This window comes from Bubalus bubalis, chromosome 13, assembly GCF_019923935.1.
Source record: "Bubalus bubalis isolate 160015118507 breed Murrah chromosome 13, NDDB_SH_1, whole genome shotgun sequence".
NCBI classification, from domain to species: domain Eukaryota; kingdom Metazoa; phylum Chordata; class Mammalia; order Artiodactyla; family Bovidae; genus Bubalus; species Bubalus bubalis.
Genome location: NC_059169.1, coordinates 67,147,186 through 67,174,826, shown reverse-complemented (window position 1 = coordinate 67,174,826; position 27,641 = coordinate 67,147,186). Strand labels below are relative to the sequence as shown.

The following is a 27,641-nucleotide window of genomic DNA, read 5'->3' as shown; positions in this document are numbered from 1 at the left end:
GGATGTTCCTTTATTTCAAGGACTCCATGGTCTGCTGAAGGAGATGTACTTATAGTCCGTGATGACAATGTAGAGTGATCATTGACTCCGTGAAAGATGGATCACAGTGGGAGACGAGTGTGTGTAAGCTCTGCAGGGAATAGAGACATCAGAGATGGCCATGAAAATGTTACTTCTCTGTAAAAAACTCACTGTTATGAAAATTGTAAAAGAAATGATCCAAAGGTACATAGTAAAATTAATTATGAAGTTACACTCTTCCATACATTTTTCTATGGGTATGGCTATAGATAAGTTTTTCTCTCTTTTTTTTTATTTTTTAAATTACGAAAATATGATAACTCATTGACAGGAGACTTGGAAAATACAGAACAAGGTTACATACACACGCTGCTCCTGCTGCTGCTGCTAAGTTGCTCAGTCGTGTCCGACTCTGTGCGACCCCATAGACGGCAGCCCACCAGGCTCCCCCGTCCCTGGGATTCTCCAGGCAAGAACAGTGGAGTGGGTTGCCATTTCCTTCTCCAATGCATGAAAGTAAAAAGTGAAAGTGAAGTTACTCAGTCGTGTCCAACTCTTAGCGACCCCATGGACTACAGCCTACCAGGCTCCTCCGTCCATGGATTTTCCAGGCAAGAGTACTGGAGTGGGGTGCCATTGCCTTCTCCAACATATACATGCTAAATCACTTCAATCCTATCTGACTATTTATGTGCCTATGGACTATAGCCTGCCAGACTCCTCTGTCCAAGGGATTCTTCAGGCAAGAATAGAGGAATGGGTTGCCATGCTTTCCTCCAGGGGATCTTCCTGACCCAGGGATTGAACCCACATCTCCTGCATTACTGGTGGATTCTTTACTGCTGAGCCATGGGTGAAGTCCAAGGTTACATATAGTTCCACTATATATTACAGTTATTTTTAAGTAGATAAATTAAGATTTTTAGTTGGAGTTTCAATAGCACAGTCTCAAAAATTAATAGAAAGAATATACAGAGTAGAAGGCTATAGTAGACCTGACAAGAACTATGAACCAGTTCAACATAATTAAGACTTATAGAATTTTCACACAACAGTTAAGATACAAATTCTATTCCCATACACTATAAACTAGAACGGAGAAGGCAATGGCACCCCACTCCAGTACTCTTGTCTGGAAAATCCCATGGATGGAGGAGCCTGGTAGGCTGCAGTCCATGGGTCGCTAAGAGTCGGGCACGACTGAGCGACTTCACTTTCACTTTTCACTTTCATGCATTGGAGAAGGAAATGGCAACCCACTCCAGTATTCTTGCCTGGAGAATCCCAGGGACGGAGGAGCCTGGTGGGCTGCCGTCCATGGGGTCGCACAGAGTCGGACACGACTGAAGTGACTTAGCGACAGCAGCGTAAACTAGAAGACACTGGAACATATCTAGGGACAATGGGCCAGGTGCAAAAACTTGATGGTCTAAAGTTACTGAAGTCATGCAGAGTCTGTTCTCTTATCACTGTGGAATTATGTTAGACATCAATATCAAAAGATATTTGAAAATAACCCACATATTTTCAAGTGCAGTGTGACATTTACCAAGAGAGACCTTCAACTTAGCCTAGATAATTTTTAAAAATTGATAACATGCTCATTCTTTTGCTGTTACTGGGTTGAATTTATTTCCTTCCTTCTTAAAAATAGAGAAGAAAAAAGAGAGAATACTCACGCTATACAAAGTTATGTCAGTTCAAAATAACACTCATCAACTCACAGAATGAGCAGACATGGAGTGACCAACACACATCACTGGCATTTATGTCACATCTGACCATCTGACACACTCATTTTCCAAGAGCTCTCAGTCTGATTTTAAATAGTGGGTTTTCTTATCTTAAAAGTTTCATGGATCCTCCAATGTGGATGCATTTTTGGTCTAATGTTTTCGCATCAAAGAACAAGTCATGTTCCTGATGCACCATTGATAATAGTTCAGTCTCAAGAGCTGCAAAGTTCAAGAGGCTGGCAGCACGGAGCAGGCAAACATCACACACGCCAGCCTGTGAAATCGGAATGCCTGCAAGTTAAGGGAATGTCTCACTCCTGGTGACTTCTAGAGGAGGCACAGTTCTTGGCACTTTTGTCCCAAGAGTGCCCTCTGCTAGCGCCCCTGTCTGACCCACAAAGCAGGAGTCAGCATGCGAACAGAGCAAGAGATCAGGGAGGTGAACTGCTCTCTCGGTGGGTGCTTCATGGAGGTGGGATGTGCCCAGATATTAGGATATCATCCTCTGGAGCCAGGGGGGGATTAGCAAGGTGAACCCCCTCAATTATTGTTGTTCAGTTACTAAGTCGTGTCTGACTCTTTGCAACCCCATGGACTGCAGCACACCAGCCTTCCCTGTCCTCCATAATTTCCCAGAGTTTGTTCAAATTCATGCCCACTGAGTTGGTGATACCATCCAACCATCTCATCCTCTGTCACCCCCTTCTCCTCTTGCCCTCAATCTTTCCTAGCATCAAGGTCTTTTCCAATGAGTCAGCTCTTCTCATCAGGTGGCCAAAGTATTGGAGCTTCAGCTTCAGCATCAGTCCTTCCAATGAATATTCAGGGTTGATTTTCTTTAGGATGGACTTATTTGATCTTCTTGAAGTCCAAAGGACTCTCAGAGAGTTTTCTCCAGCACCACAATTCAAAAGCATCAGTTCTTCAGCAGTCAGCCTTCCTTATGGTCTAACTCTCACATCTATACATGACTACTGGAAAAATCATAGCTGTGAGTATACAGACCTTTGTCGGCAAATGTTTACCCATAAATTCCACTGGAAAGGAGTTGAAATACACTTTCCTTTTCCTGTTAACCCCACTTCTCCTGAGGGGAAATATGACTAGCTGTCAGCATCTATGCAATGACAGAGCTCGTAGATATCAATTTGGAAGCCTCATCTCTCATGAGAACTTGCAGGATGAAACATCCTTTTTGATAGTAATCTTTTGTTGTGATGAATCACCTGGTGGAAAGGGGGCCTTTATCGTTTGTAGCTTAAGGGCTGAGGTTTGTGATGCCTCATTGTGTGCATTCAGAGGAAGACTGATTGACCCGTCGATTTTCATGGTGCATTCACCCTGTTTAGGAAAGAGTCACTGTGGAGGGGGCCATGGGGAGAGTCCACAGGAGTTGAAAATACACCAAAATATACCACTCCAAAGACTTTCTACTATAAGGAAGAGAGCCACTCATCTTTAGACGTTGAAGGAAACTTGGAGTTGATGTCGTCTAAAGCCCACTAAAAAATAAGAAATGGTAATTATGTGACGTGACGGAGGCAATAGTTCACACTAGGGTGATCATCGTAACGCAATATAACACTTTCAACTTACTCAACATTCTGTGTAAATAGTCTCTTAATAAATCTTGGAAGAAAAGTGAAAAAATAAAGCTAAGGAAATTGAGATTCACAGATTGTTTCTAACTCAGCTTGGGTTAGAAACAGGTTTTCAGCTTTTCATCTAGTGATCTGTTGAAAACAGTGTGCTCGTCCTTCTTCTTTGAAGGAGAGAGAGAGAGAAGCTCTTTGATGATGTGATGAACCAGGGACTAGAAAGGAAAGCTCTCCACCTACAGGTCTGGGACTACTTATGAGTAAACGCTCTGCTTTGCTTCCCATCAGAACCAGCTTCCCGTTGAGAGCAAACTGTGATGGTTGAATAGGGTTTCACTTTCAACCTCAGGCCAACAGACATGGTCATGATTCACTGGGATTCTCTGTGAACAGAAATAACTTGGCTTCTCACACCTCCAGGGACCGCTGGACGGTGGTGGTGGACCTGTCTCAGTTCCAGATTCTTCTGGCCCATCTGGCGCACCTGAGCGCATGTGTGGGATGGCCATCTGTGCTGTGAATGACATGTGCATTTTACCCGCTGACATGGGGCAGCTGCAGGTGATGAGTGGGGCCAGAGCCACCCCTGTATGGACAGGAGTGAAAACCCAGCGTGGCTGCAGAATGCTCTGAGATGCATCCTTTTTCAATGCACTGATGAAAAACTCTTAATGGCTGAGTTCTGGGCTCAGGTTTCCGAGTTCTGCTCAGTCTCATGTTGAACAAAGGGACTTAAACCTAAGAGATAAGGATGTCAAGGAATAAACAGGAAGCTTGTGTGTGTTTGGGGCTTCCTAGGTGGCGCAGTGGTAAAGAATTCTCCTGCCGTTGCAGAGACGTGGGTTCAATCCCTGGGTTGGAAAGATTTTCCTGGAGAAGGAAACGGCAAGCCGCTCCAGTCTTCTTGCCTGGAAAAGGTGTGTTCTGTTTTCTGAAGGGATTTTTAAGAAATCTGCTTGTCTTACAAAAAGTCTTGTTGAGAATCCTTGTGTGTCCATGACCCTGCTAGCTTGCCTGCAACAAGCAACTCAAATAGTACAATTTCAAGCTTAGGAATCATTTGGTTCCAAGTAACAGAGACAGACTCCAACTAGCAGATGCTAAAAAGTGCAATTTGTTGGGAGGACATGAGGTTATCGCTTGGCGACTACGGGCAGGAAGAGGAGCCAGGGTGCGTGGAGTCCTGGAATGAGGGGCTGGAGCCGAGGCAGTAAGCAGCATCCTCTCTGGGGACCAGCCGGGGGCTCATCTCTGCTTCTCTGCTTTTTGGCATCAGTTTTCTTGCTGCAGATGGTTTTTGCTGCTTCACTGGGACCTTGGCTCTATGACACTTCCCGCTCTTAGGCTGAGCCAGGTTCTAGGTTCACCTTCCAAATTTCTAAGAGAGAGGCACCAACAGGCTCAGCTTACTAGAGACCAGCTGTCCTTGTCCACCCTCAGTTCCGCTAACTCTGGCCGGGAGCTCAGTGGCGTGTGGAGTGAGCTGGCTGTTGGAGCCCTGGGCTGCGGGTGGGAGAGACAGTTCTCAGAGGAGTGTGGTTTGTGGAGACGATCAGCCTGATGGCAGCCCCCAGCAGTTGTCATTCTTGGAAGGAGCTCAGATGGATCCAGAGACATTGCAGAACTCCCTCAACATCTTAAATTTAGCGGGGTAAGCAGAACTGTCTCACAGATGGGAAAATGAGGGCTGAGGTGTCAGTAAATTGTCTAAGTCAGTTTGAAACCTGAGTTGCTGGCTCCCTGGCTCAGTCTTTGCCATGTGAAATATTTCTCATTTGCACCGTGAGGGCTGGCTGGCCGCGGATGCTCCATGTCTTTTAGAGAGGAATCGTGAAGTTTGTCCAGATAAACAGCAGTGAAGGCAGGCTGAAATCAAGTCGATCCATGGCTGATGCACCAACACAGTACATAAAACAGCTCTTCCCCAAAGTGCAAGCTGGCTCACGAGGGAGAGTCTTGGTCCCTTGGGAAAGCGTTCGCCCCAGATTGAACAGCGGTGGCTCGGCTCAGTCTGGTTGAGTCTGGCATTTTGTCGTCAGTAAAAATGACTTATTAAATATCATGTTGAAATATTCTTCCATCATTCTGAAAGTATGCACTTTGCTCATCTGAAAAATACAACCAACTTGCCAGTTTCTAAGTTGAGATTTGTGTGTACTGCCTAGAATAACATTGACTCAGTATTCCTTTGAACATCCAACTTTGGTCATGTTTCTCCCTTCAGTGTTCCTTTTCTATACCTTTATTACAGTGTTCCATGCATGGGCACATACACACATGTACACACACACGCATGTACACATATACATGCATGTACCTGCACACATGCAGATGTATGCATGCTTTTTCTCTGTGTGTCAAAAATGACCAGGAATCAATGAACAGAGTCTTTTGAACTAAACAAGCTCTGGAGATGAACCTCTACGTCAGAGGTTAAGTCAAGTTTCAAAGTCCATCTCTTTCTATGTGAGGCACTGCATTTGTCCTCTGCAGAACTTGGGGACCAATTTTTACATCATAGTTTGTTGCAGAAAGTGTTTAGCAGCACGTTCAAATTAAATTTCAACCAGAAAAGGCACACGGCACTTTTCTAAGAAGAGAAACTTTCTGTTCTAATAGAATGAATGCTCCAATTCCCTTTTTAAGACACTGTTTATGAAAGACCCTTGGACGGACTATGGGGGATATCTTTTTAAAATTTGTAGTCTTTATTTTATTTTTTCATATTTTCTTGGCTGTGCCACATGGCATGTGGGATCTTAGTTCTCTGACCAGGGATCAAACCCGTGCCCCTTGCACTGGAAGCCCAGAGTGTTAACCACTGGAGTGCCAGGGAAGTCTCAGCTACAGGGGATTCTTAAGAAAAGCACCCGGGTCCTATTCTTCATTATTTTCTGATTCTAAACACCTGCGGAGTGATGAATCTTTATGAGAACTATTGTCTCCCAAGCACATGTGACGAAACAGTGCCTTAGCAAGAACCTTCTCTAACAGATCTATGCATAGTTGTTATTTCTTTTTCCGCCCCAGTTCCTCACTGGACCCCACTTTCCACTCCACCCCCACCCTACCCCATCCCCCCCCAAGAGGGCAAATGTATTTCCCCCTGGCCTGCCTACCTAGCATACAAATAAGAAGTGAAATAGCAATCGCTGTAAAGATTTATGAATCCTCCTCCACAGGGCAGTCACAGCCCAGGGGCCACGACAGGTATGATTCATCCTTACTCAGCCCTGAGAGGAGGGTTTCATTACCAGGCCGGATAGGAACTCTGCCTGACTCTAAGCCCCACACTTTTAACCATCAAACCGAATTTTTCATTCACAGCAGTATTTTGAATAGTCCTTTAGAGTGAAGTAATCCTTGAGTGCTCTATTCCAAGGATGCTAGAGGGAACTTTCTAAGGAGCGTCCCCAATCTTCAGCTCCAGCTTTGAATACCATCCCAGCATCAGACCCAAAGAGCAACTGTTCCACCTGGGCTCAGCTAAACTGTCTGGAAAGGACTGTGAGAGCGAATCTAGCTTCAGACGCACAAATAATCATATCAAGATTGGCCCGCCTTCTTGTGGGCCATTATTATTTTATCTCATAATTATTATTATCTCGTGGGCCTCATGGTGGATTATTTTTTTGTTTACATTTTTTCATCCCCAGCAAATACAGGTGTGCCTGCCTAAAGAGAGAAAATGAATCCCGGAAAAATGTGAGTTACAAAGAGAATGATTTTGAAGTGAATATTCTTTAGATTTGTGGGAGAAAAGTGGGAGATGAGTACCAGAGGACCACAGAGGCTGATATGTGAAAAAAAAAATCATCATATAATTTAATTTTCAAGCTCATTTGGTCTAATTGGTTTTATTTCAGAGGCAGGGAAACTGAAGAGAGAAGTAAAATAACTTGTCAATGCTGTTCTAATCCATGAGGTTGGATATGGTCAAAACATATCAGGAAATGCAGTACAATTTGATAATCAGCATGTAAAGAAAAACTAGTTTCTGATAAAATGATAGTAAACTGAAAAATTTTATTATTTAGTGCTCAAAATATTAGCAACACAACTTTCCGAGACTAAAACCTATCATTTGATAGTAACTATCAAATGAAGTCATTAAAAGGGACTGTGCAATAAAACAACACTTTATAGAAACATGCTTTATTTAACTTTAGTTCCACAAATATTTATTGAATGAACATCTCCTGTGTGTCAGGTCGGAAGTAAGGAGCTATGACTTCACAAATGAAGTCATAGTTTTTTCCTGTTAAGAATCTATAATCTAGTGGATGATCACTTTAAAATGATTACTTTAAAATCTAACAGGGGCGGAGACAGTCTTTTGAAAAAATTTAGTTATTTTGCTAGTTTATCAGAAGTTCTAAACCACCTCATTTATATGAAATATCACCCCCTCACACACACACACAATACCTTTCCAATGCATATTAATGTGCCTATCAAAACTGTGTCCAGTCTGAGACCTTATTCCACTTGCAAGCTAAGAAGATAGCCTGCCACAGTCTCATGGATGCTGTTAGAAGACACAAGATGCCTAAATCAGAGACACAGGGCTTTATCGCTCACAGCGGTAGCAGTAGGAAGAATGTCAGCATTTCTCTGTGTTGCTTCTCCAAGACTCTGTGGTCCCATGGAGACATGAAGAGGGACAGGGGATCCCTGCACACACAGAGGTTTACATTACAGGGAAGGGACAGAAACCAGATTTTTTATAATGAGTGGTAATCATGGCTTTCCTTTGCTCCTAAGGAAGTACTGCTTTAGTAGCAGTGAGCAATAAGCACACTCATCCTTACTCTGGAAATAGACACTATCTCCATCCTCCAGTTTATAAACAAACCCACCCTTTGCTCTGAAAGAGAATTGTCTCTATCTTCCAAGGCTATTGGTATAAAAGCATCCTTGAAAAAAGATAGTCCAGAACAATGACAGCTTCTCTACTCACAAGACCTGCGGAAACCCAAGAGATCCGAGGAAAATTGTCTCCCGATAGTTTTCCTGTTATTTTAGTACCAATATTATAGATGTTTTCATGACTAAAGTTTACATAAACCGTTAGAACATCATGTAAGGCTCTTGATATCTGATTAATTATATAGATTCTTGTTCATATAACCACCAGGTGCATTCATATTGACACTCCTCTTTCCAAACTCATGACTTGTTTACTTGTAAAAGGAAATGAGCACACTAGAAATTTGAAAATGAAAACTGCTTATCATTCCTATGAAATGTGCTTCAAACTAAATCAAGGATCCTCCATGGCTAATATAACAGGAAGATAGTTGCTTTATAAGCTCTCAGTTGTAAGGGACTTAGAGAAAGGCCATTAGTTTCTAGATGAAATTAGTTAATCTGTTAAATCCCCAAGTTTCAAATTATCTTAAGTAAACACTATCTAAAACTAGAATCCATGAATACGCCCCTCATCCTATAAAAGTTGATGTTGATTATTGGTGTGATATATAGACGTTTTTTGAGGTATCTTAAAGGAAAAGAAAATCATCAAAGTTAAAGAGGTGAGAAAAATTACTTTGCTTAAGAATCCAACCTTGACTGCTATTGTGATTGTGCCTTTTTTCTCTGGAGTCATGTCTTAAAAAGAAAATTGTCCCTGATGGTCTGTGGTTAAAAATCCACTTGCCATTGCTGAGGATGCTGGTTTGATCCCTGGTCCGGGAACTAAGATCCCACTTGCCATGAAGCAATTAAGTCCCCACATAACTAGAGAGAAGCCGGTGTACCACAACTAAGACTCAATGTAGCCAAATAAATAAATATATTTTTTAAATAGTTGATTATGTTCCTAGAGTGGTTTCATTGTGGATGAGCTGTCTGACATTCAGTATTCAGCCCGACATTGATTCTTATGACATAATGTTAGAGAAGGATCCCATCCTTGTGGTTCAGAGAGATATTTCTTGCTTTCACTCATCCCCTCCTCCTCGGAATGTATTATTGCCCTTCCTATAATTGAGCTATACCTGCACTGGCCTCCCAGAACACTGAAATCCATTCTTTTGCTCAGCCAACAGATCTATTGTTTGGAACTTACAAGAAGCAAGTGTTCCCTAGAGCAGAGCAAGTAGGGAACCAGTTCCTCCATGGCAAAAAATCACTAATAGTAAATACCTTCAATAGCACAGACTGATACTGGCCCTCTTATTAAACATACAGTTTTGTTTCACAAAGGCAACATTGTCTTATGGCCCATAAAGAGGCCGATCTGCTTATTTTATCATACTGGGAGTATGCTTGCTCATTGTATAGCTACAATGCTTGGATCACCAAGATTTTGCCCCACTTTTCAAAGACATGATGAAGAGTAGGGCTTCTTTAAAGTATGGCTACTTTAAATTTTTCTTATGTATGTATAGGTTCAGTAAAGCACCTTTGGAAAACATTGACTGATAACTTTAAAGCCTATAAGATGAATAGACTCATGTGGGTGGGACTTGCCTTCTGGAAGACTTCCTTCTTACTAAGGAAAAGTATCCTGAAGGTCAAGTACATGTTAGGACTTTGATATAAACCTTTTCACTTCCTTTTATTAATCTCTTCCTTTAAGGTTTTAACATTCATTTTATAGGTCAGGAGTCTGAGTCTTGGACAGGTTAAATGGCATGCCCCAGGACAACTAGCTTAGCAAGCCTATGATCTTTTTTTCTTTTTGCCACAGTTGCTTCTTTTCTACTGATGGACCTACAAAAATGCACCATTATCTCAACTTCTGCAGAACCACAGGATGTTTTCCTTCCAGATTGTTCCATGGATTACTCCCTAATTCTCTTGGTCCCTTCTCAGATGCTACTTTTAGTTGTTTTATTCCTTTGAGTACTTAGAACAAGCTAACTTACTCAATATTTTTTCCCCATTTATTTTGTTTATTATCTGTTCTGCCCTGGCTAAAACGCCAGCCACATGAGGTCAGGAATTTTTGCCTGTTTACTGTTGAGTTTAAAAAAGCTTCTGGCAGGTAGTAGAGATCAAAAATATTAATCAAGTGAATGGATAAATCATAAACCTAAGCCTAAGCTCTACACTCCATCTAAATGCACCCTGTATGGGAGGCTCAGTGTTCCTCTTGAAAAGTAGGGGGAGGGAGACTCTATTCTATGATCATAATAGCGAAGAAAATGCTTCCACTTCCACCAAAAGAAGCAAAGAGTACGGTTTCTGTCCTTGACAGACTGCAAACTAATCAAGGAGACTAAACATACAATGCATGGGAAAAAATAGACTGGATATCAACAGGAACAGTTAAATCTAGCAAGGACTGATTTCTAGAAATGGAGAGTCAAGGAGCTTTCTCAGAAAATATCAGTTATGTAGAAATAAATGAATTCACACCTGAACACTAGAAAACATTTTTAAGGACATGCTCGTCTACACCTTATAGAATAAGTATTAACATTTGAAGCAGTTCAGTGGTGAAGAATCCGTCTGCCAAGCAGGGGACACAGGTTCGATTTTAGGGTTGGGAAGATCTCCTGGAGAAGGAAATGGCAACCCTCTCCAGTTTTCTTGCCTGGGCAATCCCACTGGACAAAGGAGCCTGGCAGGCCACAGTCCATCGGGTCACAGAAGAGTGGGACACAGCTTAGCGAGTCAACAGCAGCACGTGAGAAGGGTCTCAAGCACATGTATTGAGAATGCTGAGTCTATCATGAGGGCACATGAAAATGATTTCTCAGCAAAGACTTCATCCCTCGAAGAAGCACAATTCCACCAAGTAACAGCATCAGCAAGTTAAAAGAGAGAGACGTTGAAACTGCTAGGAACACTCTGAACAAGCTGGAGGTAAACACCTGACTGGGATCTGGCCACCGCCTGATGAAAACCAATTAAATCTGGTAGAGGTGGCGAGTGACGGAAGGAAATAAAGTTAACTGGAAAATAACCCGTAGCATTTGCTTTCCATCTTTCTGTTGTTCTATGTCTCTCTCATTTGTTCCTCTTCCAATCAAAATGTCCCTCTCATTTCTTAGAAGAGCAGCTATACCCCAACTGCAGATATGAGTCCCACAGGCAGTTCTCAATAAAAAGTAACCAGGAGGTAACTTCGTACTAGTTTGATTGTGATCTTGAGCTGTCTATAAAGTGTTTCACATCCTTTGCAAGAAAAAAACTACAAAGTTGGCAGGTACTATGGTGGCAGATACTACTTTCAGTTGCCCCAAAATAATCTCAGTTTCACTTCAGATATTTAGAAGCTTCTATTTTCCTCTATTTTCTATTTTTTTCCTCTTCCTACTCATTAAACATTCCAGTAAAACAAATAAGCAGTTTGTTCATGGGTATAGAATAAATTCAAGATTCGAAATAACAAAACATAGTTGGGGAAACCTACATGGTGGTAGACATCAAAGAGCCTTGTATTAAGTGTTCAACACATTGAGAGAGTAAGGGAATATGCAAATTTCTGGAAGAATAGTCCAAAAGAGGTGTTTGCATTACTCTGGTGGTGGTGGTTTAGTTGCAAAGTCGTGTCTGACTCTTGCAACCCCAGGACTGTAGCCCACCAGGCTCCTCTCTCCATGGGATTTCCCAGGCAAGAATACTGGAGTGGGTTGCCATTTTCTTCTCCAGGGGATCTTCCTGATCCAGAAACCAAACCTGCATTTCCTGCATTGCAGGTAGATTCTTCACCACCAAGCTGCCAGGGAAGACCTTGCATTACATGGGAAGGCACTGTATTCATCTAGTGTAACATACATCTAGCCACATTCTAGAAGCACAGCTACAAGGTGAAGCAGCTTCTCAAGACCAAACCACGCATGTCATTTAGAAAGTAGTGAACTTGATCTCATGCTTCCCTAACTTCAACGCACTGCACTTTGTAACTCAGAGATAAAATATACTTCAAGTGGAGAATACACACAGAAGTAGCTGCATGTTGCACTACACTAGATCATTGAGTTCTCATACTGAATACCTCCAATACATGCCTATTTATTTATTTGGAAATTACTTAACATACAAAATAGCATATAAACTAAAGCATGTACAAATTAGAACCAAAATGTTCTAAAAAGAGAACACTTTAAAGGATGAAGTTAAGATGAAATCAGCAATGCTTTTAAATGCCTTGCTAACCATGATGGCTTCATTTTATTATGAGTTAACAGAAGGCACAACATAAACTTAGCCAAGGTTCACCTTTAATGATAATGGAATTGAATCTTCTTGATGATTTCAAACATTTTCTGCCCAGTACTTCACAGATGTAATGAGATTATCACTGTCTTAAGCTCACAAAAGTCAAAGTGTTGGTCACACAGTCACATCTGACTCTTTGCAATCCCATGGACTGTAGCCCACCAGGCTACTCTGCCCTTGGAATTTCCCAGGCAAGAATATTGGAGTGGGTTACCATTTCCTTTCTCCAAGGGATCTTCCTGACCCAGGGATCGAACCCAGGTCTCCTATATTTTAGATTGATTCTTTACCACCTGAGCCACCAGGGAAATCTTTAAGCTCACAATGCAGTTGACAAAGAGCTTTCCCAGGAAAAGAAGGGTCAGCTCTGCCATCTTTGCTGGAGTTAATTTCACTGTGTTATCTTTCATCGTGATCTCTTTGCAGGATTAATTTTAAGCTTGTATTTTGTGATGGTTGATTCAGTTAAAACTAGATGATATCATCTTTAAATCCTTTCCACAAGGGCTCACATAAATGCCTTTCACAGTAATGAGCCAAGAAAACAGGAAGGATCCTAGTGAACCATCTCTTCCTCCTTCTCCTGACCTCCCCTCACCATCTCAAGGGGCCGTGGCAATCTACCGCATACATGTTAATAAAGCTTAAGAACTTTCTTATTTTTATATAAATACAGAAGATCTAATATATTCCTTTCCAATTGTGCCTGTGGGGCCTTAAACATTGGACATTTCTGCTTTTCAAATGTGATGCTTCCTAATTCTGAGAACACACGGGAGGCATTTTGTGACCCTAATAATACCCAATTTTAATTTTCAGATATCTCCGTGAAAATGTGCGTGCTCAGTCGTGTCCAACTCTTTGCCACCCCATGGACTGTAGTTTGCCAGGCTTCTCTGTCCATGGGACTTTTAAGGCAAGAATATGGGAGTGGGTTGCTGTTTCCTCCTTCAGGGGATCTTTCCCACCCAGGGATCAAACCCACGTCTCTTGTGTCTCCTGCATCGACAGGTGGATTCTTTACTACTGAGCCACCTGGGAAGCCCCCTGGTCTCAATACCCTTTATAAAAATGTGGAAAGGCCCATCTTTCGGAGAATGAACTTGGAGCATCTGTAGTCTTCCCATGGACTTCCGCTATTTGTATTTTATACTCTCCAAGGAAGAGGTCTTGTTTTTTTATTATTGTTGTTTGTTTTGTTTTCTGATATTTGTTGGTGTTAAGTTGCTCAGCCATGTCCGATTCATTGCAACCCTATGGACTGTGGCATGCCAGGCTTCCCTGTCCTTCACTATCTCCTGGAGTTTGCTCAGAATCATGTCCATTGAGTCGTGTCCATTGATACTATCCAACCATCTCATTCTCTGTCAACCCTTCTCCTCCTGCCTTCAATCTTTCCCAGCATCAGGGTCTTTTCCAATGAGGTGGCCAAAGTATTGGAGCTTCAGCTTTAGCATCAGTCCTTCCAATGAATATTCAGGGTTGATTTCCTTTAGGATGGACTGGTTTGATCTCCTTGCAAAACTGTAGTTATACTACTGTAAATAGGACAGCCTAGGAACAAAAAGAACATCAACAACCCGTTTGATGATTTTATTTCAGAAGGAAGCACTGCACAGAGCAATCAATTAGGGTTTCATGGACTCCTCGTTTGTGCAGTCAGGAACAACTAGATTCCCCATAGTCACAGTTAATTGAAACAAAGAGAATAACACATTTCTCTTCAATTAGAACACTACGTGCAAGTTCTCAAGAACACACAGTTCAAATACAAATATAAGTTTAAAACAATGCTTACAAAAATATGCACCCTAAGGTCTCAAAACACCGGCTTTTTCCTGAAATTCTATCAAAATACAATAAAGCTCACCAGTTTTTAGAGTACAAGTCTCACAAATGCATATATCAATGGCACCCACCAGCACAATCATGATATATAATATTTCTAGCACCTAAAAAGTGTCCTCATGTCCCTTTCCAGTCAGTCTTCTCCACCCACACGCTGGTCCTCGGCAGCCACTAATCTCCTTTCTGAAACTATTGTTTTGCCTTTTCTAAAATCACATGCAAATGGCGCCATGCAGTATGTGGTCTTTTGCATCTGGCTTCTTTCGCTTAGCATGCATCTTCTGAGGTCTCTTCATGCTGTTGTTTAAAATATTTTTAGGATTGTTTATAGCTTTGGTTCTGGTATTCAAGGGCAATGTGACTCAACATTATTTGTAAGTTCTGTTTGATGATGTAGATTTTTTTTTTTCTATCAACACAGTTTGAAGTGACTCCAACATATTTCTGTTTTTCCTCTCCATTCTCCTGTCTTTATTCACTTGCTTTCCCTCCTAACAAGGAATAAGAGCTAGAGAGTATGAACGAGAGTCCTTGACCCAGGTACCGATTCTTGTCTCCTACTGGGCAACGTTCTGCTGGCTTTGAAGTTTGGCGTGGCCACATGACCTTTTTGCCTAAGGAAATGTGACCAGAAGTGATGTCTGCTCCTTCCAGCAAGAAACCTTAAGAGCTTCTATTCTCTTTCTCTGCTCTCATGATTTTAGGAGCGTGTGTAGAGATTAACCCTTTGTCCATGAGTAATGACGATCACCAGAGAACTCTGCCAGTTGTGTTGGACATGAAGCATGAACAGGAAATAACAAACCTTAACCACTGAGAATTTTAAGGTTTGCTGAAGCAACTAGCACACGAGTCAACCCTAGTTATAAGAGGAAGCAAGGCTACAGGATTGACGCACACAAGCATTGATTTTCATCTTTCAATCAGAAGATTCTTCTCTTTTTTTTTTCCTATTTTATTCATCAGCTCCAAAATAAACTTCTTTCTTTATGCTCCATTGCCTAAAATTTGCTTTGGAAGATTAAATGTATTTATAAAACTTTCAAAGCGGCTTGTTCAACTTGATTTCTGATGGTGATCATCAAAGAGAGCATGTCTTGTGTAATGACACTTGAGTTGAAACAGTGTAACAAGCATAAAATAATGTCTCCATTGAGGAATAAAATCATTAGCAATGTCAGGCTGTAGCAGAGACTTCTAGTGCTCAGCAACATCTACGCTGTCCTCCTCTTCATGGGCACAGCCAGAATGCAGCTTCCAACCCCTTGACCTGTGAGTCAGTTTCAAGCCAAAGCAGTTAAGAGCAGGTATGTGTCCCCATATTCTCTTTCTTTCATTGGTTGAGGACAAGACATCAGATGAAAGAAAAGCAACATGAAGGAAGGAGCCTGAGTTGTTCAATGACAGCAAGAAGCAAAGTCCTCTCACCTACTTCCCATCCCACCAACCTGCACTGGGCATAGAATAAGGAGATCTTTACGTTCTTAAGTCCCTGAGGAGTGAAGTTAGTTTGTTACATCAGCTAACACCAGTTATCCTGATTAATATGGGACTTAACATGTTGATAATGCTACAGCACCACCGTTTGAAAGCACCACAAATACTTCTATCCAATTTAATCCACACAGCCATCTGAGCTCCAAAGCACTTGTGAAGAAACAGAATTTATGTGGCTTGTCAAATCCATGTACATGGAACTTCCCAGGGATTAAGAACCCACCTGCCAATGCATCCCCGGTCCCAGAAGACCCCACATGCCTTGGGGCAACTAAGCCCATGAGCCCATGGACTACTGGGCTCATGCTCTAGACCCCACGAGCCTCCACTATTGAAGCCCATGCACCCTACAGCCCATGCTCTGAAACAAGAGAAACCACCGCAACGAGAAGCCCAATTAGAGAGCAGCCTCCGCTCACTGCGACTGGAGAAAGCCCACACCTGGCGCAGCAGTGAAGACCTGGCATAGCCAAGAGTAAAAATAAACAAATAATTTTAAAAGCCATGTATCTGATAAACGGTAAATATAAGGGTTCATTTTCCATCCCACATCTCGTGCTCCTACCATGCTGTGCAACCTGCAATCAAAGGCTTCAGTCTCTTGGCAATTTACTGCCTCAGAGTCAACAAAATTAGATACATAACAGAGAATTGTCTTAAGCAAATGTGGTGAATCCATCTCTTTAAGGTGCTGGCTCTGTGTCTGATAGGGAACTCGAGGCACACAGGGCAAGCAGACAGGAGATGACGATTGGGAGCAAGCAAGACACTACAAGCAAAGCTGGGACCACCCCCAAGAACAGACTGACACCGTGGCTGTTCTTCTGAACCCTAACTTCGGTGATGAGGATTTTCTACAGAAGTCAGCCCTTCATCACTGATTATGCCACGTGCTTTGGTTTGTCCTGAACCAATCAGAGGGCTGCCCAGACACCAGCTCAAAGACAGCCCATTCATCAGAATAGCCACACCTGGATAGTTCTAAAGGCCTTGGAATCAGTGGCTACGCGGTGTCTTCCAAGAAACCAGAGACTAAAAGTAGAATACGGCCACACACTTGGTCCCCACCCTTCTTCCAATCTCTTGTGCATGCAAAGCTCAAGAGGAATCCTCCTTCTGTAAAATTTCCAGCCAGCTCTTGAAAAATGAACCATCTCTGTTCCAAGGCTGTGGATGCCAGAGTCTTAAATGCCAAAGGAAGCCTGCCAAACAGAGAGTGTTCTTCTCAAGATCCATCTTTCTGCTGATGTACCCGAAGGGCAACCTTTGCTGGTTGACTTTAAGGGAGATTCTTATAATTCAGTCATGCTGGGTCACTGTTCCTGGGTTTGTGTTCCTCTGTCTCTATGGTCCTATCTTTAGAGGGGTTTGGAGGTCCAGGGTGTCTGGTGCCCCAGGGGACCTCTGCAGTTGGTTGTACTAGCCTAGTCAGTCACATTTCTGAAGCAGCCAGCTCCGCCTCCCTCCAAATCTGATGAAGAACTTTCTGGAAGAATCAACACAGTTCTTGTGACTCTTGATGCCAACACAGCCATCCTCAGAGTGTGGACTCCTTGAGGAATGACAGGAGAAGATGGCCAACACATAGAACCAAGCCTTGTCTCACTTCCAAAACAGATCACATGTTAGCCAAAAAAGAAGACTATAGAAAGTAGACAAGAAGGCGACTAGTCAAGATGGTCCAGATTGTGTTTCTTAAGTGTGTTCTGGTGTGTGTGTGTGCATGCATGCGTGTGTGTAAGAGAGAGTAAGTATAAAGGAGAGTGGGTGGGGGTATGGGGGTGATATACCTGCACACAGAATTTATGGTGGATCTGGAAAGGGAAGTGCTAAAGAAGAGATGGTTGATGGCATCACTGACTCGATGGACATGAGTTTGAGCAAGCTCCGGGAGCTGGTGATGGACCGGGATACGTGGCATGCTGCTGTCCATAGCATCGAAAGAGTCAGACACGACTGAGTGACTGAACTGAACTGAAAGAAGAGAAAATTAGTCTCCCCAAATGTATTGTGGATTCCAAACTTGTTGACTGTTTCAATCTTCCCTAAAATTTAAAGATTTCAGAGGTCAAATAGTTACTAGCATCAAAAACTTGCTGCTGGGACTTCCCTGGTGGTCCAGTGGTTAAGACTTCAGGCTTCCAAAGTAGGGGATGTGGGTTTGAACCCTGTGAGCCAAGATCCCACATGCCTCATGACCAAAAAAACAAAACATAAAATGAAGCAATATTGCAACAAAGTCAATGAAGACTTTAAAAATGGCCCACATTAAACAAACAAACAAAAATCTTAAAAAAAAAACCCTGCTGCTGCAGGAGTGCAACTTGCTGAGTAAAACGACCCAGTTTCAGGTTGCTTTTTTTTTTTTTTCCAGCCCCTGGAGCATCTAGAAATCTGTTGCCATTACCCCCCATAGCTTTGCCCCCATTTCACCCCCACTGAGTCCCCTCCAAACAAGATAAGAAGACAGACAGTAACTTGTGCCTAAATAAACCTGGTCCAGGTTCATCTGCCTGCCTAGTTTGCAAGTTCCTGCCGATAAGCTACTTGGCAACCACGAATCATGACGGTCATTAAATGGAGTACTGGGAACTATTTAGTGCCAGATATCTGCATTTCAGCCTTCAACTTTTAAAGAGGATTTGCCTTACAGCTCACATTTTATTGAACTTCCACTTCCCTGGTGGCTCAGACGGTAAAGCATCTGCCTACAATGCAGGAGACCCAGGTTCGAGCCCTGGGTCAGGAAGATCCCCTGGAGAAGGAAATGGCAACCCACTCCAGTACTCTTGCCTGGAAAATCCCATGGATGGAGGAGCCTGGTAGGCTACAGTCCATGGAGTTGCAAAGAGTCGGACATGACTGGGCGACTTCACTTTCATTTTCACTTTTCACATTTTATTGAAATGATTAAATGATGGTCAGAACCAGGGATACACACACTTCCAGCATATAACTCTTAGAACAGGCTTAGACATCAATTCCAGACTATTAATCCAACTCTCTACTAAATTTATATTTAGATCATTTGAAATAATGCATACATGTTTGATAAAAATTCCTGATTTTTATGACTAACAAGTCTCCCCATTCATGATAAAATCATACTTAGAAGGATTGATCTTAGGGCAAGGTCTACAAGATTCATTATCAGAGCAGTATCATTAACCTTATAAAATTATTGGCAATACACTTATAAAACAAGCCCTCATTCCCATTGTGCATTGTTGAAGAGCTGCTTTCCTTTTGTCTAAAGGTTGGACCAAATACCCATGTGCTTTATAACTGAAAGCATTTAAGCTTTACATGATTATGCTAATAATATTTTGAATCAAGTGAATTTATTAATATATTTAATTCCCACAGACCATTTAAAAAAGAAAACCACAAGATCAAACACGATTTTTTGGAGAGCAGAGCGTCCAGAAAACAATGCTTTTGAAAGGAGCTACTTGAGGAACCTCCATACTGTTCTCCACAGTGGTTCCATCAATTTACACTTCCACCAACAGCATAGGAGCATTTCCTTTTCTCCACATCCTCTCCAGCATTTATTGTTGGTAGATTTTTTGATGATGGCCATTCTGACTGCTGTGAGATGATACCGCATTGTAGTTTCGATTGGCGTTTCTCTAATAATGAGTGATGTTGAGCATCTTTTCATGTGCCTGTTGGCCATGCGTTTCTTTGGAGAAATGTCTATTTAGGTCTTGTACCCATTTTTCTATTGTGTTGTTTGTTGTTTTGATATTGAGCTCCATGAGCTGTTTGTATACTTTGGAACTCATTGTCTGAAATAGATAGCTAGTGGGAAGCTGCTACAAAGCACAGCACAGGGAATTCAGCTGGGTGCTCAGAGATGACCTAGAGGGGTGGAGTGGGAGGTCCAAGAGGGAAATACAGTGTTATGTATATATTTATTTAAAATATATATATATATATATAACTCTTTTATATATATAAAAAAGTTACTTGATTCACACAAACAATCCTTGCTTCACAAACCCCACAGCCTATATACCCTAGGAGTTACTTGTTTGCAGGGGAAAATATCTATATTTTGTGAGATTCAGTTAGCCAAGATTATTTAATTGATTGGAGATTTCCATTTTTTCTTTGAATCATTCTAATTGCAGCAACATAATGCTTGGGTAAAAATTAGGTAAGAAATTAGAAAATAGTTTTGATCAATCATAGTTAATGGAGATGGTATCACCCTCTCCTGCTCAAGATTATAAAGCACATTTTGCAATGTGCTTCTCCACCTGATGCTTTGGTATCTATTTTCACCAACTTTCCTGATCAATTTTACTTTGAAAGCTATTAAATCTGTAGTTATTTTTCATTTTAGGAGGTGTAGATTCGGATTCACACATAACTCAATTTTTTTAATGCAATAGATTTACAGTATCTTTTTGAAACCCTGTTAGAAAAAGAATCATTTCTTGTTATCCCTCTCAGTTCTTTACCCTAGGTGCCATGAGGCCACTGCTTTCCAAAGTATAAGAGCCCTGGATCTGTTCTCTTCACCTTCCCTAATAAACTATTTGCCAAATAACTGAGTCCAAATAAGGAGTCTTAGCTTTGGGTTTTTCATTGCCAAACTAGTGTTCAGTGCACCACAAAATAAAGGCAGAGGAAGGAGGAACTGATGAGCCAGGGGATGTTTGAGTGATGAGTTCATCTGTACCTTTTTTTAATTCCATGTTATAATTGTAGAGTCCCTTGGACTTCAAGGAGACAGTCAATACTAAAGGAAATCAACCCTGAATATTCATTGGAAGGACTGATGCTAAAGCTGAAGCTATCCAATGCTTTGGCCACCTGTTGTGAAGAGCGACACATTGGAAGAGACCCTGATGCTGGGAAATACTGAAGGCAAATGGAGAAGAGGGCAGCAGAGGGTGAGACTGTTGGATAGCAGCACCAACTTAATGGACATGAGTTTGAGCAAACTCCGGGAGATCGTGAAGGACAGGGAGGCCTGGCATTCTGCAGTCCATGGGGTTGCAAAGAATCAAACATGACTTGCTGACTGAAAAACAACAACAAATAATTATCCATCTATATAAATTTCCCTCAGAAGGAACACTGTATGCTGCGGTCACATCTCTTTAATCTTTTACCTCCACATAGAAGCGCAGAGCCTGATCCAGTTCATGGCTCTGAACTGGATACAAAATTTATTTGTATCAAGGTAATTTAAAAGTGATTTCCCTTTTCATATTTCTAAGACTTTCTCTCAAATCAGCCTAAAATATTATCTACAGGGCTTATTGAGATGGAAATGCAAAGAGAAAGAAAAAAATCAGTGTTCATTTATTTTTTCAATGACCAGAATATGATCTTGCAGTAAGTCCTGGGAATTAGGCTTTGTTAACAGTGAAAAGGGTTTTCTAGGGAGTTTCTCTATGCTGTGGGTGGGGTAGCTAAGAATGCTGGCCTGCAAGATAGCCACTGGGTTCACTGTAGTGGCCACAGAGGGTCCCAGGAATCATCTGCAGCCACATTTCAGGCTGATTGTCAGCAGTTAAGGTGAAACCAACCAAGACAAAAGGGAAAGTCATATATGGGGCATCATGTAAGAAAATAAATACCTGTGTCTGTACACCTCTATACTTATGATAACCATACAGATATTATATCTAACAATTATATTTCATTTCCTGATCTTCATTGGTTACTGATTTGAATATGGTAAAACATTCTGTGAGCTAAGTAATGGAAGTTATAAACTAAGAACATTTCCTCTTTTTCATTGATGATATTGATATAATATGGGTCAAATATGGATTCGGATGTAGCTACAGACGCTGTTGTAGTTACAGATGGGCTTCCCAGGTGGCACTTGGTGAAAAATCTGCCTGCCAATGCAGGAGACCTAAGAGACATGGTTTGATCCCTGGGTTGGGAAGATCCCCTGGAGGAGGGCATGGCAACCCACTCCAGTATTCTGGTCTGGAGAATGCCCATGGCCAGAGGAGTCTGACGGGCTGCAAACCATAGGGTCACAAAGAATCAGACACAACTGAAGCAACTTAGCAGGCATGCATACACACATAGATATAGACACAGATCTAGAAATTTTGGGGGGGAAATGATAGGTGGAGCCAGAAGAACAGGAGATGGTCAATTTGTGGTCTACTTAATATTCTCAAAACATGTTTAATAACAAAAGCAAGACACCTGCCTTCTCAATCTCTTTATTTTTTTGTAATTCAGAAATATGTGAGTAGGAGTAGATTTGTTTTTCTTTCTAATATGGACAAGCTCATTCATTTATTAAAAAAAAATTTATGTTTATTAAGTGCCAAAAGTTATGTTTGGAAGTCACTGAGGGATTTTAAGCAGAGGAGTGACATATTATTTTTGAGGAACATGAGATATGACTTTGTTTTTCTCCCAGCTCTGCTTTCAAATTTGCCAGATCTTTTGTCCTTAACCTTTGAAGACATCTCTAGAAGATCCTGTAGGGCTTCCCTGATGGCTCAGACAGTAAAAGAATCTGCCTGCAATGCAGGAGACCCCGATTCGATCCCTGGGTTGGGAAGATCCCCTGGAGGAAGAAATGGCAACTCACTCCAGTATTCCTGCCTGGAGAATTCCATGGACAGAGGAGCCTAGTGGGCTACAGTTCATGGGGTCACAAAGAGTCAGACATGACTGAGTGACTAACACTTTCACTTTCACTAGAAGATCCTGTAACTTTCAGGATATAAGAACAGTTATAAGTCAGCTGTAAAAACAGTCTTACTTTGACAATGAACAATGAGATATTGAAAAGTTGAGTAGAGTCTAAATATAAACACCAGTCTCACATTCAACCCCAACTTCTTCTTTTCCCTCAACTCAGTCCTGAGCTGGACCTTGGAGCCTGCAGTTGGAGTCTGTTCTATCATTCCTGTTTATGGCTCCTCCGGAACAAGATATGAAGAAAGGGGGGATTCAAGGAAAAGAGAAAAAGGTTCTTTTGTGCATTCATTTTGAGATTTGGAGGCTCTGTGAACTCTCTGTACTGTGTATTTCTCTGACATGGGTAATGTATTCCAGAGGTAGGTATTTGCAAACAATATGATCACTTGCCCAATACTCAACCTCAATGAATATCTTGAGGTATCTTATGATACCTCCCAGCTCTTGCCTCCAAGTGTATCCCCCAGTCCCTTTCCACTGATGGGTCAGGATACCTTAAAGATGCCAGTAACTCCCCTCTCTGGCATGACTTTTCCATGAAATGTGTGTATTCTTGCTGGGAATTCAGGCTGATCCACTGGTTTCCCTTTTCCCCCAGGTAATTTGTCTTCAGGCTGCTCCAGGAGAAAGACAGACACCTGCCTCTGTCTTCACATGTGTTTGAAAACTCCAGAGGATGCAAGTCAAGTTCTCCCAAGAACCCTCTTCTCTGGGTTGCTGGCTCCAAGTTAATATCATTCAGTGAGCATCAAGCTGGGAAGTGAGTTTCCTGGGTTCTTCCTTGCAGGCACTTCCACTCTTCATGAAAAATTTATGTCTCATTCCTTCACTCAGGGACAGTGAACTCTCTTCTTTCTATGAGACAGAGAGGAGGAAAGCTAAAACATTCTTTTCCTTTACCCCAGGAAGTGACCTGCCTCTTCCCTAATAACTTAATGAGCTCCAGTCTTCTGTACACATACGTTGGAAGCAGTGTTGGAAGTGAGACCTGAGTCCCATTTGGTCACTTTTCAGTCAGTCCTGGGAGGGAGTGCCTGCTGGTTCTATGGCTCTTAACAGTGGCCTATGGTTCTTAGTGATGGGAGTCTGGATGAAGAACAAGACAAGAGCAAAACCCCATTCAGCAACATGTTTCATCTTGTATAAATAGTACCGTGATAACATTGTGAAGAACTGACTCAAAGGAGATGAGATGGGAGATGGGGATTTCAGGAAGCAATCCAGATGAGAAATAAAAGGAGTCTGAACTCCTGGTCATGGGAGTGGAAAGGAGGAGATGGATCTGTGAGATATCCACTGAGGTTGAGTGAGTAATCATGCAGTTGGCACATATGTAACAGAGAGACAGCAGAGCAGAATTTGAGGACATGCCTTGATGTCTCTGGGGCGATTCAGGCAGAGAAGCTCAGGGGGCCAGTTAGAGGTATAATATGAGGTTCAAGAGAAGGATCTGACTTGAGGCTATGGCTGGAGGAATTGGCAGAGTACAGGTGGTTATTGACACCTGGATTTTTGGGGTTATCCAGGGCCAGTGCCTAATATGAGAATGAAAGGGGCCCAGTAGAGCCCCAGGAAGCCCCTGCATTGAAGGACTGGGTTATTTGCCTGGGAGACTGAGGAGGGACCAGAAAGGTGGGAGGAAAAAGTTCTCCAAAGGATACTGAGAAAAGCCTGTGCCCCTTTCCTCAAACCGTTCAGTATAAATGTCACCTCTCACCCTGCCCTGTATCACTGGCACTTCTTTCCCTGGCCCTGCCTCTTCATCTGCTCTGTACAGCTGCTCCTTCCTTGATGAGCTGTTCCACAGGTCTGCAAAATCACTTGGTGAGGCTTCAACTGCTTCCTCAAACCAGAGGCTCCTTCATAAATGCTCCTAAGATGAGAGATAACTAACTGGAGGAACATGCTTTGCATTTCTCAGGTGAGCTGCCAGCGGCTCCTGATGATGGTCAGGGTGCCACCATTCTGCTGTGGCTCCCGCCTCTCTTCGCCTCACAGATTGCCGCTGTCCCCTCCTAGGGGGAGCTTGTGCATTCTTTTTTTTTTAAATTTTATTCTATTTTTAAACTTTACATAATTGTATTAGTTTTGCCAAATATCAAAATGAATCCGCCACAGGTATACATGTGTCCTCAGCATCCAAAATGCTCAGAGATTCCCAAAGGCTGTGCTTTAAGTGCCCTTCTGGTTTGACGAGGAATTGGAACTCGGTGGACCTCATCAAGTCTTCGCATTTCTAGAAAAGACCTCGATGTCACTGGTGGAAGAGGAAGATGATCATCAGATATTACAAGTGATATTAATACTTTGTCATGGGATTTCTATTGTTCCTCTTTTAGAGAGTATTATTACAAGGCCCTTGTGCTGTGCTGGGCTAGTCACTTTAGTTGTGTCTGACTCTTTGCAACGCTATGGACCTGCCAGGCTCCTCTGCCCATAGGATTCTCCAGGCAAGAATACTGGAGTGGGTTGCCATGCCCTCCTCCAGGGGATCTTCCCAACCCAGGGATCGAACTCGAGTCTCATGTCTCCTGCATTGGCAGGAGGTTTTGTACCACTAGCACCACCTGGGAAAGACTACAAGCCCTTATAAATCTCCAAATACAGATTTATATTCCCACCAATGGATTCCTTTTTAGTTGGACAGAAGGACAGAGAGAAGAATCCTAAGAATGACAAAGAGAAAAAAATGTTTTTTTTTTCTAGACACCCCCAAAGCAAATCAAAATATTTGGGGTCAGAGAATCCAACAGATAAAGTCTGGCTCACTTCTACAAGCATCCATTAAGCAAACCACCTACTTCAATAGTTGGATCCTTTGCTGCCTTCAGTCAAAATAAGTATTTCTCCTTCTGTGTGCTTGCCTTCCCCAGCTCCCTCCCAGAGTATATGTCAAGACCCACATCTGCTTTTGTTTTCCAGTTCTTTTGAAGTAGTTTGCCAATTTGCAATGCCCGCTTTCATGCCAGGATAATCCATTGCTATAATATGGGCAAGCTCTTGATCCCATGCCCTGTGTAGCTTTGCCAAAGTCATGGAGGAGGCCAGTGGGAAGCCAGGAACAGCACACACAGCTTCAGGCTTTCAGGGCCCTCCTCGAGCTGTAGACACACGGCTCTTTTTTTTTTTTTTCCTCTACAAGTGTTCCTTGGCTCTCATAGGGAGCAAATTTACTCTTTGAAATGAAATACATACTCTATGCCCTTAAACAATATCTTGCAATATCATATGATATTTGTCTTTCTCTCTCTGACTTACTTCAATCAGTATGACAATTTCTTGGTCCATCCATGTTGCATAATAATAGCATTATTTCACTCTTTTTATGACTGAGTAATATACCATCATTGGAGAAGGAAATGGCAACCCACTCCACTGTTCTTGCCTGGAGAATCCCAGGGATGGGGGAGCCTGGTGGGCAGCCATCTGTGGGGTTGCACAGAGCTGGACACGACTGAAGCAACTTAGCAGCAGCAGCAGCAGCAATATACCATCATACATATGTACCACATCTTCTTTATCCATTCATCTGTTGATGGACATTTAAGTTTCTTCCATGTCCTGGCTATTGTGAATAGTGCTACTATGGACATAGGGGAGAACCTGAAAAAAGCTTTTCAAATTATGTTTTTTTTCTGGATATATGCCCAGAAGTGGGATTGTTGAGTTATATGGTAGCCCTATTTTTAGTTTTTTAAGGAACCTCCATACTGTTAACCACAGTGGCTGTACCAATTTACATTCCCTCCAATAGTGTGGGAGGGTTCCCTTTTCTCCACACCCTATCCAACATTTATTGTTTAAAGATTTTTTTGATGATGGCCAGTCTGATCAATAACCTCAGATATGCAGACAACACACACTTATGGCAGAAAGCAAAGAAGAACTAAAGAGCTTCTTGATGAAAGTGAAAGAGGAGAGTGAAAAAGTTGACTTGAGGCTCAACATTCAGAAAACTAAGATCAGGGCATCTGGTCCCATCACTTCATGGCAAATAGATGAGAAGACAGTGGAAGCAGTGACAGACTTTATTTTGGGGGGCTCCAAAATCACTGTGGGTGGTGACCACAGCCATGAAATTAAAAGATGCTTGCTCCTTGGAAGAAAAGTTATGACCAACTTAGACAGCATATTAAAAAGCAGAGACATTACTTGGCCAACAAAGGTCTGTCTAGTCAAAGCTATGGTTTTTCCAGTAGTCATGTATGGTTGTGAGAGTTGAACTATAAAGAAAGCTGAGAGCTGAAGAATTGATAATTTTGAGCTATAGTGTTCTAGAAGACTCTTGAGGGTCCCTTGGACAGCAAGGAAATCCAACCAGTCCATCCTAAAGAAAAATCAGTCCTGAATATCCATTGGAAGGACTGATGTTGAAGCTGAAACGCCAATATTTTGGCCACCTGATGCGAAGAACTGACTAATTGGAAAAGACCCTGATGCTAGGAAAGATTGAAGGTGGGAAGAGAAGGGGACAACAGAGGATGAGATGGTTGGATGGCATCACTGACTCAATGGACATGAGTTTGAGTAAGTTCTTGGAGTTGCTGATGGACAGGGAAGCCTGGCGTGTTGCAGTTCATGGGTTCACAAAGAGTTGGACACAACTGAGCAACTGAACTGACTGAATCTGATCGGTGTGAGGTGATATCTCATTGTAGCTTTGATTAACATTTCTCTATTAATTAGTGATGTTGAGTATATTTTCATGTGCATTTTAGCCACCTGTATGCCTTCTTTGGAGAAATGTCTATAAGATCTTCCACCCATGTTTTGATAGACCTGTTTGTTTTATTAAGGCTTCCCTGGTGGCTTAGATGGTAAAGCGTCTGCCTACAATGTGGGACACCTGGGTTCGATCCCTAGGTCGGGAAGATCCTCCGGAGAAGGAAAAGGTTAACCCACTCCAGTACTCTTGCCTGGAAAATCACATGGATGGAGGAGCCTGGTAGGCTACAATCTATGGGGTCGAGAAGAGACTGACACGACTGAGCAACTTCACTTTTTATTGATATTGAACTGCATGAGCTGTTTATATATTTTAGAGATTAAACATTTGTTGGTTGCTTCATTTGCA

At 42.1% G+C, this 27,641-nt stretch overlaps 1 long non-coding RNA gene and 1 other non-coding gene across 3 annotated transcripts; both read left to right on the top strand.

Annotated features, from left to right (window-relative positions):
• The first annotated feature begins 18,551 nt into the window (after positions 1 to 18,551).
• Positions 18,552 to 18,624, top strand: TRNAC-ACA. The gene has a single exon. It is a non-coding gene; the product is annotated as a tRNA-Cys (tRNA).
• A 2,185-nt stretch (positions 18,625 to 20,809) lies between these two features.
• On the top strand, positions 20,810 to 27,423 carry LOC112578471. Of its 2 annotated transcripts, none has more exons than XR_003102755.3 (3): positions 20,810 to 21,071; positions 22,728 to 24,488; positions 27,364 to 27,423. It is a non-coding gene; the product is annotated as an uncharacterized LOC112578471 (long non-coding RNA). The 2 variants fall into 2 exon arrangements; XR_003102756.3 differs by lacking the exon at positions 27,364 to 27,423 and adding an exon at positions 24,686 to 25,904.
• The last annotated feature ends 218 nt before the right edge of the window (positions 27,424 to 27,641 follow it).